Source organism: Amblyomma maculatum, chromosome 5 (genome assembly GCF_055883805.1).
Source record: "Amblyomma maculatum isolate TAMU_Amacu chromosome 5, ASM5588380v1, whole genome shotgun sequence".
In the NCBI taxonomy this organism is placed as follows: domain Eukaryota; kingdom Metazoa; phylum Arthropoda; class Arachnida; order Ixodida; family Ixodidae; genus Amblyomma; species Amblyomma maculatum.
This window is the reverse complement of record NC_139348.1, coordinates 98,562,374-98,579,264: the sequence shown is the minus strand read 5'-3', so window position 1 is coordinate 98,579,264 and position 16,891 is coordinate 98,562,374. Positions and strand designations below refer to the sequence as shown.

Genomic DNA, 16,891 nt, shown 5'->3' with positions numbered 1-16,891 from the left:
GATATGCGCCGTCGACAATAATGTCTTATGAAAGCAGCGACCACACCTTCTGGCCTGAAACCTGTGCTCGCAACGAAGAAATCACTGTGCCTTGTGCACAGTGTAATACCAAAAAATCCTTCATCCAGCATTGGCTAAAAATGTACGCGATAATAAATTAAATCGTGCCCTTCCCGCTACTCTTCTCTAGAACTAGGTTGTGGCAGATGGAGTTCCTCAGTGTAATTTAAAAAATCAATTGAAAATAGCCTTTGCTACGGTTCTGAACTCTGAGGACCGCAAGGATTGAAAGGAAAGTCCGGCTGCTTCCGTTTTTGCCGCCATTGGAAAGAGTGCACAACCTAAATTGACGTCAAAAATCAATTTATAAATGCACACCATTGTTGCGTATAGATCAGTGCACAGCTGCCGCGACAAAAAAAAAAGGTGTGGAGAGTCGCTCATTTTTTTACAGCATTAAGCATTCATCGTAGTCATTGGCGCTGAGGAAATTCTCATTGAAGAAGTCCTTGATCTTCTTCAATAGGCGGACACGCGAGTAACGCCTTTTCCGCACAGGTTGCGCGGGTCGTCCAGGTTGGCGTCGAAGACGGCGACGCCGTACTTGACTGCCGGAATCCGCTTCTTGCCCAGGCACAGCTGCGGTCACGATAGAGGAGAGCGAGTCAGGGTGCAGACACCTACTAAACTATAGTTCTCACTGCATTAAGGTTTGAACAGTTCCTGAGGAACAATTGAATTTGGCTTGACACTACGACGCTCAATCAAATGGAACAGGAGCCCTATTAGGATTTAAAAAGCGGTATCAAGAAAATAAACTTTTCTGCACAGGTGCCCATTTTCCCAAGGAATCATGTTGTCACATAGCGGTTATGGTGTCGTAGGTGGAAAACGAACAGTCTGGTGTAGCAGAGAAATCAACTATATGTTAGCCTACTTCGCTCCAGTAGAAGAGTTTAGTAACTAGGCGGCGTCAATTGCAGGAAAAGCGCTCGCTCGTCGTCCAACTATGGATGGATGCTCGCAACACTCAAATTAAAACTTACAAGAACAATCTTGCGGACGAGAAAACGCCGAAGGCGACTGTAGTGTTGTGCGCGTTCCTTCGTAGGTCATTGTTCTGTAGTGCAGATTTTCCTTTTCCCGATTTAAATATGGCAAAGCAGCATCGAGATAAGCTGGGCAAAATAATCTAGAACAGTATGGAACAGCGTAGATGCAGTGTCGCCTGTCACCAGTCATTAGATGTCTAACTTGACGCATCGTGAGCTGCCAAGAAATTTGATAAAGCAACACATCGTTCAAATGGCAAAACACACGAACGTCTTGCTTTTCGCCTTATCGAAAGCAAGGTGTGCTTTGCCATATTGAACGATGTGTTGCTTTATCAATACGGCTTTATTACGGCCGCCGTGGCCGCCATTCAATTCTGTATCCTTGGGCACAGCAGTCGAATGCCCTAATCACTGTACAATTGCAGCGTTGCGATACTGGATGTGATACTAATATACAAGCAGCCAAGCAAAACAGAAACGAAGGTTTGTGGCAAAGTGCGGTATGTGGATCTTAAACTCCCTGCCTGCGCATATTAACCTCCTTACCTGCGCATGTTTGACTAGAGGCGCTATAGTGAAGAGCTTCGAAATATATGTTTGACTTCTCGGTGATATTAGGGTTGCATATATGTTTTACAGGGCGATGTTCTTTTATCCTGATTATTTGCGAGCACCGCTGGCTTTTGTTGTACCATGGATCAAGCATAATGCCTGCACAAGGTAATAACCTCACTAAAGCATTTCACAGCAGTTAAAACCCGCATTTAGCAAGACATAGAAACTTGTGGGTAGAAGATCGTCAGCAACAGATATGTGTCAATGAATTTGCTTACAATATATCAGGATGTAGACCGCATAGCAGAGGAGGAGGGAACAAGGAAAATTAGCAAGACATTTATGCTCAACCTTAATAGTGGACTAAATAGCGCCCTTATTATTGTGTTTTTTTTTCCGGATTTTATTTCTTGGTAGACTGGCAGAGTTCGGGAAATTGATACATATTTAGCGACTTTTGCTTCAAAAGCAATCAAGGCGCAGTATCTGCTTCTAATTTTGGCACACGCCAACCAAAAAACAAACAGTATTCTATTGGAGGCACATACGTCGCCGGTTAGAACCATCACGGCAAAGTCACTGCGACCTTCTCCATAATATAGATCCTAGTGTTAAATCTTTAGCGCCGTTCTTCTTACTGAGCGAACTAGGAGAAAGAAGACGACCGAGAAGAAAGCGTGAGCGAGGACGTGCTTGAGTCGCCATCTTGAGCAGAAGCGAATGCATTAAAGGCTCTCTTTCTAGGCACGGTCGCAGAGCTCAATCGTTGGGTGCGTGCTCGTGGCCCATTTTTTAAAGCCCAAGGTTGTCCTCACTCCAATAAATGCCGTCTTGAAATCTTGAACCAAAAGGTACTTACATGGCAAAAGTAAGCCTCATATGTACCACAATGAGCAAAATGTAACGTAAAACTTGCATAGTCGCCTCCAACAGTTATTGCAGAAAAGATCTGCGACTTCATGAGAGTTTAAACAGCTGATCGTAACAGCAAAACGACACCACGTTTGCTTTTGTATCATGAGCAGTAATATGTTTTTCGCATTCAGAACGCAGCACAAATGACGTTCGTCCAGGGAACAGACGAAGGATATCGTTGAAAAGGAAAGCATACAAATCAAATCAGAAATACTAGCTAGCAAGAGCACGTCAACCTGGGCTCACCTTTTCACGGAGCGACCGCTCGTCATCGTAGGTGACAACTCTGTCTATCTTCGGGTTGGCGCAAAAAGGGTCCATAGGAGTGTCCTCGCGATAACCCCCCGACCACTCCTTGTTCTTGCAAACTGTTAGTCGGGCCAAAGGATAAGAGACGTGGGGTACCAGAAATGAACAGAGTGGTCAAGATTCGTGGCTGACAATGTGCATAAAAGTGTGGCGAGCAATAAAAGAGAGGGCAAGAAACATTAATCGTTTCATTTCTCCTAACCTACTCAAAAAGAAACAGTAACGCAATACACCTTTTCAACATTTGCTGTAAGCTTGAGCAAAACATATACGTAACTGTGTTAGGGAAGCGTGACTTTCCATAGCCCACTATCCTGGTATGTCTGCTTATGTTACCAAATGAAACTTTTATTTAATCTCTTGTCTTTATGCATTAGCGTAACTGAAAAAAATATGAATTAGAGGTGTTCGGCTCTGTTCATTCCAACTGACAGGAGTGTTGCAAAATGTCATATTAACCTTTACCCCAATGCGATATTGTAACTGAGGACAAGAGCGATGCCTGTTTTTGGCAGCTTGACAATGCAACTTACCTCGAAAGCTATGCAGCTACAGAGTAGGAGCAGGCAGCTTCACGTTTACAGAATGTTCAAAGAAGGCTCATTCTTATAGGAGCTCTAGAATTCACTCAGTTTACCTCGACAAATGTATGACCTGTGCAGACAAGATTAAGAACTATTCATTGAAACTTCCAATGTTATTGACTGACACACTTCAATTGGCGGATCAGGCTTGAAATTACATCGGGCTCACTAAAACGTATCGAAGCGGCATAATACGCGCAAATTGAATACCGCCTTAGAAGTTCATTAATGGCCGTAGGGTTAAATTCGGGAAATAGGGGATGTCTTTGTCACAAGAAAGTCATATTTAAGACACAGGAACAAGTTACTGGCTCCTTATTGTCTTCGGGAACATCACAAATACAATTTCAGGACATCAGCTTTGTTCTCACACGCATACGGTAAACCTAACAAGGCAAAGCACGGGGGAGGGGGGGTTATGTTACCAGGAGACCTAACCGATAAACCACTGCTGTTACACTATGGGCCAATTGGCTTGTAGAAGAGAAAAAAATGTTTTTGGCAGCAAGCGCGTACCTTTTGGCCACAAGCACTTAATACATCCTTGTTATGTAAACTGGTGTGGAAATCACTTTAAAGCAAAATTATGCTCTTATCATAGATAGCCCCGCATGACAGTCTCTGAGATTAATGCACACGTGAGAAATAAAAGGATCTAGAGGAGGCGCGTTGAGCGCAGTCCTTACCTGACCAATGTCAACGTGCAGTGGCTCCGTGGTGAGGTAACCGTTCCTGGCGAGGATTTCGTACTTGTCTCCCTTGGTGGGTGTGTAGTAGCGCCCTCCAGTGGTGACCGCCAGAAAGAACTGGGTGTAGCCAAGCTTCTTTAGCGGCAGTACGCTGAGCGCCCAGTGCGCGGTGTCCTGCCAAAAATGTAAACATATTTTTTAATGTCTCAATGGTATGGCATGCTATGATAAGATATCACAAAATATTCAGGGTGTCCAAAATAATTTAGCTATGGGTTAAAATGTAATATTCGAGGTAGGCGGAGAAATCACTTGTACAAAGCTGCCAGCATATGGCGCAGCACAGAGAATATTTTTATTTTGGAATAACAGGATTAGTAATTAAAATAATTTTCTAATTGTATCACTATTGCCCTTAGAGAATGAATTTGCAAAGTTGGAGAGCAGCTACTTAAACCACCATTCCATTTATTTTCGATAGAGAAAGTATCACATGTATCGTTTTTTTCATGCTCTAAAGAAAGCGCGAAATACAAAAATATCGCGTGACTAGCGACACCATGGGCGATGATTGTGCGGCTCTCAAACTTGGTTTCAGTGAACATGATCAGCTGCAGCCATGACTCCACGACCCTGTTGTAGCGGCAGGCTGATATGGCTTGGGTGGTTTCCTCATCCCCTTCACCGCAGTCGGCGCACGTGACTGCAATTTGCAGCGAGCTCACCGCGCTGGCTGCAACCATCGTTAACATATCAACCTACCGCTGGGACTGGCTTTCGAGTCACGGCCGCTGCTAATTTTGTTCAATCAAACCACGTTTGAGAGCACTACAATCGTGCCGTACGAATGCTTAAGTCACGTGATATTTTTTTGTATTTCGCGAGGTTTTTTTAAAGCTTGGAAAAGCGATGCACGTGAGGCTTTTTTTATTGCAAATAATTGCAATGGGAGTTCCTGGAGGTGGTCTCCAAATATTCACATCACATTTATTGTCTAAAAATACTAATTTAGAAACATTATGTCTTAATTACTAATTTGTTAATTGAAAAATGAAAAGTTGCTTGTGGTGCGCCTGATGGCTGGCAGTTGTATACAAGTGTTTTTTTTTACCTATCTCAAAATCTTAATTTTAACCCTTAGCTAAGGTTAGCTTGGACACCCGGTAGTATTGTAGTGCATTATATTGTAAGCTGCGATACGGTGCTGCATTGTATCGCAATAAGCGGTATGGTATTGTACGTGGTATAGCAAGAAATGGCAGCAGACAACACAGCATGGTATGCAATCTGATAGTGTGGACTATATAGTCACTATATCCACTCAAAACAGCACGACCGTTTATTAATCCTTAAATCCATATTCGTCATTACATAAAGCTTTATAGACGTCCTGAATTCGAAGTAACATGCGCTAAAAAAAGTTGCATGGACGAAGAGATGATAGAACTCGACAGTGTGCTGGGTAAATAGTAGTAAATGATAATTGTTCAAAAGGTAAATTATATGAAACCTTGTCAGATATTTTATCTCCCCTTCTCAGGTTATGGCTCGATAACGTTAACAATTGCTGTCTTTTGTAATTTGTTTTTTTAGGGAATTTAAGATACCAAAGTGATTCCTGATGCGACGAATGCCGTATTAGAAGAAATCTGTTGGCGAACAAGCTTTATTGTTTATTAACGCTGACTGACATATCGCACGGCACAAGTCTGCTTCGCTTTGTGTTGCCGTGGCAAAAGCATCATTGAGTTGAGCACCGAACTGCCCTCATGTCCGCGTTCGCGTATATTCATTTGTTGCCCATATTTATTATTTTCATTTCGCCCTGAAATGTTTATTATATAGTAATTAGCATACTATGGCGAGCTGTGATAATATATGAAATACATCTCGACATTCGGTTTTGCGCTGTTACCTTTCACATAGTCAAGAAGAGATTCATATATCAGTATTGTGACTTTTATCGCGGTGGAATTTGTTGGTGTAAGTTGAAATGAGGCCAAAGACCACCAAACATATGCAGGTCGTATGGTTATGTTGAGAAAAGTGATCGTGATAAAACAGTAATAGTGTAAAGGAACTGGAGAGAACTTATACAGAGTGCTAATGTTAACTGCTAATAATTGCTTAAACTTCAGCAGCAGTAAGCTATAAATCCCCGTGTGGTTCACCGTAGAATATATTCGTAGCTTAACCCTGCATGATAACTATTAGCATGAGATGTTAGCTGAAGATCTTGTGTAGGTACTTATCAACCTAGTACAAATGTTCGCTCACCCGAACGATAACTTGTAGACGGGAGGCATCATTCCTGCGTCATTTCATAATAGGCGAATTTTTTCATATATGTTATTGAAGAAGATAGTTTTAGATGCCTCTTTGAAAATTAAAGACATTCTCTCGATACATTTGAAGCCTAGCTGGAGAAAGTGATATTAAGAGACCTGAAGAGGCAACTATAAATTTCGATGCCATATAATAGCTCACTTGTCACTCTACTCACGTTCGGATAAGCATGTAAGCAACAGCTCCAGCAGATGTTTCGTTGTACCCATGCAGGATTGCAGGAGACCACAAACAATATCGAAAATATGGTATTAAGCACGAGGTGAAGAATTTCCCATTTCCTATTAATATCATATTACCTGCTCATAATGTAGCTAGTGGTCCATACCAATTCTTCTATCTCCTCCTTTGAAACTTGGCTATAGCTGCGTTGTCTACACTCCCGCGTACCCAGACTAGCACCCCGAAGCAAAAGTCACCATATTTAGAGACTTGGCTCTGGTCCAGATAGGCGCCTAAAAAAGCAGGCTTTTAAGGTGCGAGGAAACATCGCTAGAAACAAAAAGCGGAAAAATGTCAGGCGTCGATATGGAGTAATGCATTCACAGTTGCTCGCACATTTTGCAAGTTGGTGCGTGCTCTGCCATGGTTTGGCAGATGACAGTAAGTATCCATAGTACTCTAGCGGCTTCCTTTTCGCCTTCATCGATAGGCGGCCGACGCAGCCCTGATCAGGCCCTGCCTCCGCAGAATCAGGAGTAGAGCATTCGCAGCTCAGAAATTTCACCGAGGATTAAACAAAACTATCTGTTCTGTATGAACATTCACATACGTTACCAAACGCTTCGCATCAATGACGTAATTTTTTTAATATCGCCACGGCCCCCGCCCACATCCGCATTTTAGATGCTTGTCTGAAGGTATAAACTAAAACCCTCTTCGGAACTGCATAATAGCTGTGAACCTTATACCATCGGCACTGCTGTTTACTGATTGATGCTTATATTACAATGGCCAACAATGCTAAGAAAGTTTAGTACCAGATATTCGCCGGTATCTGTAATGTACCAAGATAACTGGTGGAACATAAGCCGTCCCTATGAAGCACGTCAGACTTCTCAGAATATACCAAAACTTTAATCGACAACACACGAACCAATATAGAATGTGACGTGCTACGAGTTAATTTTTTAAGGGTAGCCAACACGAATGTGATGTTAGGAAGATAGTGAGAGACCGGAAAGCGTGGCGTGACATGGTCCATAGTGTCACGAAGAGTCGGACAAGACTGAACGACTGAAGTGAACTGAACTGAACACGAATATGACTGAATATCGTTACCGACGAGCAATGAAGAAAAAGCAGGCAGTGGCGCGGGCAAGAGCGCTCGTTCTATGCCCGCTAACATATTCAATTAACGTCATTTACTATCGCCATCGGTCATGTTTTGTCGTCTTCATCGGATTGCCGCATCGTAATATTTGGTTGGAAGTGGGAGGTACTTCACTATCATCCCCTCATCCTGGTCCGGAGCTTCGGTGCCCTGCGACTTCTTGCGCCGTGAGCTGAAGGTTAGGAGGCATCATATGGCTGTTCCCCAGCCTGCCGGACCCAGCAAGACCATGCCGCTTCTCCACCCCATCCCTTCGTCTCGACCACAAGACACGACGAAGGAGAGACTGACCCGAGACGCTACACATGGCCACAAGACACAAGAAGATACCCGAACAACCATATGTGACCCCATTATCAGATGTGCCGACCAAAGACCCGACGACCCAAGACACCGCTACACTTCAAGACATCCTCCTCTGCCTATGCCATGTGGTGCGTGCCTTGGCGTCCGCTATCGAGTCGTGGTAACGTGTGGCCCGAAAGTGTCCTGGGCTAAGGTTCATCAGGAATCACCGTTCCGGCCAGCCGTTCTATTCTGCCTTCTTTCTTTTCTTCTTCAAGCAACCAGACACGCCCAACATCAAGCCACGGAATCATCAACATCGCTAAACGTCCTCGTCCACGATCGGGACAATCGCTCGGTGGCCCCGGGTCATGTTACGGACGAGCAACGAAGAAAAAGCGGACAGTGGCGCGGGCAGGAGCATTCGCGCTAGGCCCGCTAACATAGTCAATAAACGTCATCAACCATTGCTACTGGTCATGTTCTGTCGTCTTTCTTGACCTGCTTGCCGCATCGTAACATTGCTCTTACTTGATCTACCTACCATTACATTCTATGACAGACATTCTTCGGTCTGCAGCAAAATTACTGGCAATATCTGTGCCATTATCTGAAAGTGCGTTTGACTAAGATCGAGTTCTGAAGAAATGCTTTGCTGAATGTTGAAATGGGTTCATTTTATTATTAACTAGCATACAAGAAACGACCAAATTTAGAAAGCATTATCTGTGTAACTCAGTTTTCTTGCTGTTTGTATGTCATTTTCACGTCTTTCTAACAGTAAAAGAGAACATTTGTCGTCGCTAAAATTGAGTTTAGATTTCGGATAGTTTATGCATCAATACGAACTTTTAGGGGCGGAATTGCTGCTCAATTTGCTCCAGTCTGCTACAAACAGATTTTCCCGCTGAATCTGGCTCCAAAGAACACTATTACTACAAAACTGCTCTAAACTAGCTGCCTAAGTGTAGTGTCGTCAAATTTAGCAGAATGCTATTTTCTTCTGCAGAGTTAACCATTGTATTGCCTGCAAAGAACGCAATCCGATCCAATTACTCGCCGTAGTATTGTACTACACTGTAGCCGTGAGAAGTACAGCAGGCTTATGGCATCTTTTGAGCTCTCCATCCTTAATTTGGGATATACCATAGCTGAAATAATGACAACACACCGACCGCAGAGGTATAATGGACTTTATGCTGTGCCTAATATAATAATTTGATTTATAATATACAGAAGCCTATTTGTAGCAATAATAGATATTTTTTTGCAAGTAGATTTAAAACGTGACCGGAGCAACTGGAATCGATTATTTGTGCAAAAAGGCTCTTCATATGATATAGCATTTTCTGCCACCCTTTTCAATCGCTTGTGAAGGGACAAGTGACGCAGTTACCGAAAAAAACCACGAGCAATCAGGAAACTTTTCCAGGTGCATAACACGTTCAGTTCTAGTGCTTCTGTGATGAAAGCGGGAAGGTATTTCAGCTGTGAGCCTCTTTTTCTATAACAATTTTACAAGGCATGCGTGAAACAAAACCATACTTAAATCGTTTTGACGCTGACGCACCGAAGGTGCCAATTCCCAGACACTTTCTCAAGGCAGTTGGAAAGCCGTACAGGGCTTATCGCAAACATGCCGAAATTGTGGATGTTCCAGTGTCTTTAAATGAAAAAACATCAGGAGCCAATGGCTGAAGATGGACAAGACTACCCTCCAGTACTGGTCCTCTTTGGGGAAACTACTAACCAGTTTCCTGAATTTATCGGCTCATACATGGGATCAGAAGTGATACAAACAAGAGAGAGAGAGAGATAGAGCTGAAACGTGCTTCTCACTGACGTGAATTCGAGACTAGTGGCCATGCTTGAACACATCAAAGTGGCAGATTCCACACTTCTCTGTAAAGCCAAGTCGACAAAAGTCAATTTTTTTCATTTCAATTCTATAATCAGTTATAGAGTGGACAAGCAAGCGCTAGTCTGTTTAGAATCATCGCTTAGGTTAGATGCTATTTGAAGCATTTATGCACGTTTTGAATATTTGTGTTGTCATACATGCGCATATAGTCAGGGAAGCATTGTAGCTTGAATAAAAAGAAGCAAATAGCTTGCTTTTGTATGTTAGAGCCGTTTTTTTTTCTCGCCTCAGTAAATGAAAGCTCAGCATAGCCTCTCGGGTGCACGTTCAAAACTTGGGGTCGACACACGCTTTTTCGTGCGAAGGCGGTCGCAGATGGCGACACGCTTGTGTCCTTTTCTTTCATTTTCATCTTAAGAATTTGTTTCTAGAGATAATGATAAGGTATTTCTGCCCATTGAGTATTATAGTCTGTAAATACAGAGTACCGATAATGTCTGTGCAGCGTTTTTATTAGTAAAAAATCGAAATTTCACTGCATATTGCGGCAATGACAGGCCCATAAATAGGTAGAAAAGACATTTCTTCAAAATATTTCGCAGGCTATCTCACCATTTCATTAGCAACCTATACGTATTATCTCACCAAATGTTGACTCACACGTGATGTAGTTGTCTTGATCTTAACTGTTCTGTGTATCGCTCTCCCACATAGTACATAAATGTGCCTATAAATTCGCAATGAAGTGAAAAACAGCTATGTTGCCATATACAGTTCTTACAAATTAAGACCTTCGCTCCGTCAGCAAAATATATTTGACAGTGTTGTTGTGAAGTGCCAGTCATTGGTTTAAGTAGCGTCGGAGCATCTGAAGTGAAAGCTTGTCCGGGAACGATGAGGTAGATGCCAATGTGGCAAGGATGCAAAAACCGCGAGGGATCTGACTAGAAAAGAAGCTTAAGGACGTCACAGGGAAGTGGAGGCCATTTGGAGGCGGTGCGGCTGTAGCGGCCCTGATTACGCTGCAAATACTCAGGGCATCAGCTTTCATCCCCCACAATGTTTTAATGTAACAGCGTTTACACGTACTTGCACGCCTGCGCACCTTGGCAAAGATGCTGTAAGCGAAGACTGAAAATACATTAATCAAGGGTTTTTCTTTTTCAGGTCGACAAGTCCTGAAGTATTGTTCCTTTGCGGTACAACTCAACACGGTAGCTTACAGAAGCAGATGTCATCGGCGCTGTTATCGATAAATAGCGAGGGCGGTTTTTATCAGAACAACATTAACCCCTGTTAAAGTTGGAAAAGCATGGCAGAACGTAAGGCTATGGATAAACAAAATGCAACAATGGAAGCGAACACTGTTTCAATTTTCTTTCCTCAGCACATCGTCCTCTGCCGACTTCCGGCTTCTTTTCAAGACAGAACATATGTCATAGGCGGATAGTTGCGGTAAATGCTCACCAGATTGTATTTGTAAACCTCCTCATTGATAAGCGTGGAGTTCCAGAAGGTGGGCGGTAGGATCTATCCTTTACCTCGATCGTCAAAAACTAGGTGGCCATACACAACCGCGCCGTGGATGTGCATTCTTTCCCTGCGTGAAGGCGAAAAAAGAATTTTTGAGCGTACCATCACCTGAATGGTTTATCTACTCAAACATAAGAATTCGTGTTTTCCTTTCATTTTAACTCCTTGCCGAGGCGGCCGGCACTTTCACCTTGCAGTGCCAGCCAACATCAAGACGCCCCTTGTGCTAAATTTTCTACAAACTTCCTTTCTTGTGTTCTTCATAGTCTACTGGTTTCAGGACATTAAATTTCACAAAGAAACAAAGCAAAATACAGTAACATTGGTGAAACATTTCGTGTATTTCATTCCGTGGATTGAACGTAGGCCTCTCACCTGATATTGTTGAAAGCAAAGTGTATCCAGGGTTCAATATAAAATGACTCGCCGACGAGATAATAGCACGGCCGCGGTGGTTTCAGTCCTTTGTGAAGATTTTTGTCCACGTCCTGCACAGATAAACAAATGAGAGACTGTAATGGCTATCGAAAGTGAAAGATGTCCTTTAGTTATTTGTTTGCTTTCAGAGGGCGAAATGGCGTGGACTTTTACACAAAGCAGAAAGAATGATGGCGGAGTTTAGAGGAAGCTATCCAATTTTACCTTTTCTTTTATGCTTTGGTCACACTTGAATTATGACTATAGCTACGCCTAAGGTAATTATCTGTGTACACCGTGTCACGCTACTGTAAGCTGATTGGAAAATAATTCACAGGGCGGACAGAAAACACCAAGTCCGAAAACGGGACTTTGGAAGAAAAGCTGATTGAAACAAGAAAATTATTAGTGGTGCTTTATTGCAGACAATAAAACCGTGGGCACAAGAAAGTCTAAATTATAAAACGAAGTAAGAGAGGAGGGGGAGGGGGATGAAACATTGCTCGTCCTCAGCTTCAAATTTATTGCATTACTTGAAACACCTTTTTGTGTGTTTGTAGACACTGCTATGGAATGCGTCATAGCACAATGCGAAACTTCTCGCCAAAATCCGTAGGCTTTCAATTCGTCACAACGCAAGAATATTAAATGTTTATTTTACCACACATTACAGAGCGCTTTCATCTAGAAATCCTTTGTAGATTCGTGGAATCTTCTCTGGTGTAGACAGCAAAAGAGTCTGGTGTAGACAGCCGACATATATTTACATGAAATGGGTGTCCTGCGCTGTTGCACATAAAGCAGTTTTTACGCTCTGTGATTCATACAGTAAATTATCCCACTCAAAGTAGCGCGTAGTTATCGAGATACCAAAAATACTATTTTCAGGGGGGTGGGGGGGGGGAGGGGGCTGCGGCGATGGTATTCGTGCAGCTGCTCGACACATTGTTGTTTTAACTCTTGCGCATCTTGGAAGCAAGCCACTACTATATGTCTGCAACGGACGGTCGCTCTTGGCACGGCAGCCGTTTGAAATGGAGCCCCGTTTGTCGGTAGCGTCTCATGCGAAACTCGAGCAGTTAATGTTTGTGAACGTAAGAGGCGTTCAACCTATGGGAATTTATTGCTGGTTGACACACGAATAAAGAGGATCATGAAATGATAACATCGAGGTTCACAAGTTGTCTAGGATATTTGCAGCAAGTAGCACTTAAATTGCCAACAAATAATGAAGCGAGAGATCGAAATCTTCTGACGAGACAGCAGAGAAGGTTAAAGAAATAATACGGTAATATCAGAGGATCACTCTCGACCGCCTCTCTATTTAGGTTTCTGAAATTTCTAGAAGTCTTAATGCTTCTATTCATGCCATCAACTGCAACGCATCGCCATCTCCTGTGAATACCATCGGCGCTTTGGAGAAGCAACGAACAACTTTCTGGCTTCTATTGTTACGGGTGACATAGCCTCGGCATTCCACTTCACACCTGGGAGCATACAAGGACCACGTGGGCGGCAGTTTTTGTCTTCAAGCGACGTAAGGTCAAGCGAACCCAGGCTGCCAGAAATGACAGTGAGCTGTGTTTAGGGATTGCATTGCGATCTCTTTAGTAATCTTCATGGGTTCTGAGACCAAGAATAATGGTGACAGGTATTGCGAGACCCTTGAACAGCTCTAACGGATGATAATAATAATAATAATAATAATAATAATAATAATAATAATAATAATAATAATAATAATAATAATAATAATAATAATAATAATAATAATAATTATTATTATTATTATTATTATTATTATTATTATTATTATTATTATTATTATTATTATTATTATTATTATTATTACTATAATAAAATATCATTATATTAAGTTTAATTGGTTCAGAGGGAGGAAAAGGCGCCGTATCCGTCACATGTCTTTCCGTGGAGATCGAAATCACACGTTAAGGGACCAAAGTAGAAATTTTAAGCAAGTGCGCTAGTCCCCCACGACTACGCTCTCACACACGTTGCCCTCCCCCCCCCCCCCCCCCCCGAACAGCAGTTTGAATTGGCATTTAGCGACTATCATTTGTATCTAATACTAACAAAAACCTGCCAAGAAGGAGCTCCACAGAACTAGTTGAGCGCTTCAGCAACGACATGGCGGCGAGATGGTATGAAAGACAAACACAAAAATTGCCCCGACTCCTACAAAAATGCGTAAAACGGACGGGACATTGCATAAAAAAATTTCAGAATGGTCAACCTTCCGCATGGTGAGCGAAATTGAAAAAGACAAATGTTCCTTTTTATTTTCGAAAACAAAAAATGTAGACCTAATTTTTGAACTGACCCTCCTAAGTCTTTTTAAATAGTCGTGGTTGCTCCCCACTACTACCAATATTTAGTTTAGGATTTAAATCAGCAACGCACACATTCGAAATTGAAATAAATCACTTCCTCTGGCTCTCGGGTGTGCACTGCAGTCGGGGAATGGGAACTTTGGTTTCATCCGTTCTGCATCTTGGACAGAATGTTTTGTTTCTGCTGCAAAAAATAACCATTATGGTATCGGTCTGTAAAAGTGAGAAATTTTGTCCCTTTTTGTGAGCACACTATTATACGAGAAACTGCTCTTATTCATGGAAACAAAACAAGCGTCTCATTTAGTTAAAAGCTTACCTTAAGGTAGTAGTACACCTTTCTATATTTCTTCTCATCGAGGTCAAAGAACGGTATGGTCAGAAAAGCGTAGTGGTATATCTTTTTCCTCCACAGATTTTCTAGGGTCGTTCGCGCGATACTTTGTGAAAGTAGGGGCTGTGTAGCGCTCATTGATCTGAAGAAAAAAAGAGGAATATATAGTACATGAAAACTACGTCTCAAAACAAATATGATGAGCAACGTTATGCGTGGCCTTTTTGCGCCGGGAAAACTGATTACCGAGGATGGTTTGGATTTTAGAGAGATGCAGAAAAATTAGATTTAGCCGGAAATGAATTCCAACCTCTAACGGTATATTTGGAAGCACATTTCTAACCAGGATTCCTTGGCTACAACTTGAGCGGGAAACATGAAAAACATCATAAAACTTTAGAAATATTTACTCAGTTATCGGTTAGAGACACAACTCCCTTGTACCCTGATAATTATTCCAGTTTCAATATAATTTTTATTGCTATTCAAGCAGACATGTGAGGGAACTACAGGACACCAAAATGTGCCACCTAAATGGCTTAGAAATGCTAATGGCGTTTAAAAAAGGCCGAAAGAAAACAACCAAAAAAACTTAAATATTATGACAGCAGGCAAAGCTGACTATGCGGTCAACGCACTGTACCCGTTATTCTGAAATAGCAATCTACAAAACGAGCAAATAACAATATCCAGGTAAGAGCACAATCCATAATAAAGAAGCAAGTCAGCACAGCTGTGTGGATACTGTAACAACGCTATAAAACAGACAATATTAAGATGAGAACATCTGTTCTTTTCGTGTTGCTTCCGTTAAGTGCACAATCAGACTGAACTGCACTGCATAGTTCGGTTTTATTTAAGGAAGCGCTAATAAAGTCAAGCTTCATCATCAGTTTCTTGCGAGAATTGAGGAATTAGCTTACAGAAAGTCGAAGCTGATGCCATATTCGGTCCTGTTATGCTGACTGGCCGCCTGGACTATCAGCTCGAGGCTTGTGGCAAATGGGCCACCGGGTCCCTTGAGGACGGCGTGCTGTTTCTCGTTGGCCTGGTAAAAGGCGAAGTTGCACAGGCCGTCCTCCGGCAGCTCGGACACCGCCTTCTGGCTCATGCCAGCGTTCAGAACGCAGATTAGGGAATTGTACGGCATGGGCTTCACTGAAAGAAAAATTATAATAAAGCTGTTTGAGGGCGTTTATTAGTGTAAGCAAAATTGTTACAAAAAAAAAAACACATGCCTGTTTTACCAATTGGCAGATAACTGAGCAGCTTGTTGCTACATCAGCCTATTGAAAACATTTGCAGTCAATGGTTCTTTTTCATTGCTAGAGTGGGAAGTGCAAAATAGAATTATCGATCGACGTAAAAATATCCAATTACTTTTGTACGAAACTAACTCTGAGATACAGTTCCATGTGTTGTTCCTAATTTATTCAGTTTAGGTAGAAGAGTGGATTTAGCTTAGTGTTATTATCGATCTGCACTTTATTACTGCCACTTGGTAGATCAGCCAAAAGTTGCTATATTTTAGGTAAAACGACATATATCAAAGGTCTTTAAGTTATAAGTAAATACAGTCAATATAAAGCCTTCCTTATGCGACGACACCATCGAACGGCAAAAAACTTTCCAGCGTTAGATTACGGTTATGAAATCTGGTCAAGTAAAGATCTGACTGTCCACACAAAACAGAATGAAATGAAAAAGCTGACTTGTTCTGAACTGCTTTCGAGCATAGAACTGTCAGAACGCATAATTAGGGTGCAGTGTTCTCACAGAAATGTCTGGGCGGATTTTTTTCCCGGCTGAGACAGTCACAGTGACACAGGTTCAAGCCTTTCATTTGTAAACGATGTTGCGTAGGCGGAGAAAAAGAGGAAAGACGAGGATGTTTATCAGGAGGTAACTACAGCTCTTTTTATTATAAGAAAAGCCTTTGAATTTGCGAAGTAAATTTCTCTGACAGCCTCTAAAATGTTTCTGCGGGCTCAATTATGCCACATTGTTATGTATTTAGTGCCTCCGGAAGCCCACACCAAAACTTTCCTTTTTTTTCTTCGTCGAAAACACTGGGGCACCTTACACGTTAGCTAGTGCGAAGCATTAGATTACTTTACGTTACCTGTATTGTAAAGCGCTGAGCTGTGCTACGCTGGATAATGATGATCAGGCATGGTTTAATTGACTGCAAATTATAACATCATATTTATTGTACGGGGTTTGTAGTGGCGCATAGGAGCTGAGAGAGATGTCACAAAAGCGACCGTCCTAGTCCTTCTTACAGCTTGATATCGCGCCATGTGCTCGCGGTGCGCCTGCCGCCG

The 16,891-nt window shown here is 42.2% G+C and overlaps 1 pseudogene; it reads right to left on the bottom strand.

Moving 5' to 3' along the window:
* Positions 1-448: 448 nt before the first annotated feature.
* On the bottom strand, positions 449-15,717 carry LOC146188990 (uncharacterized; annotated as a pseudogene).
* Positions 15,718-16,891: the final 1,174 nt, after the last annotated feature.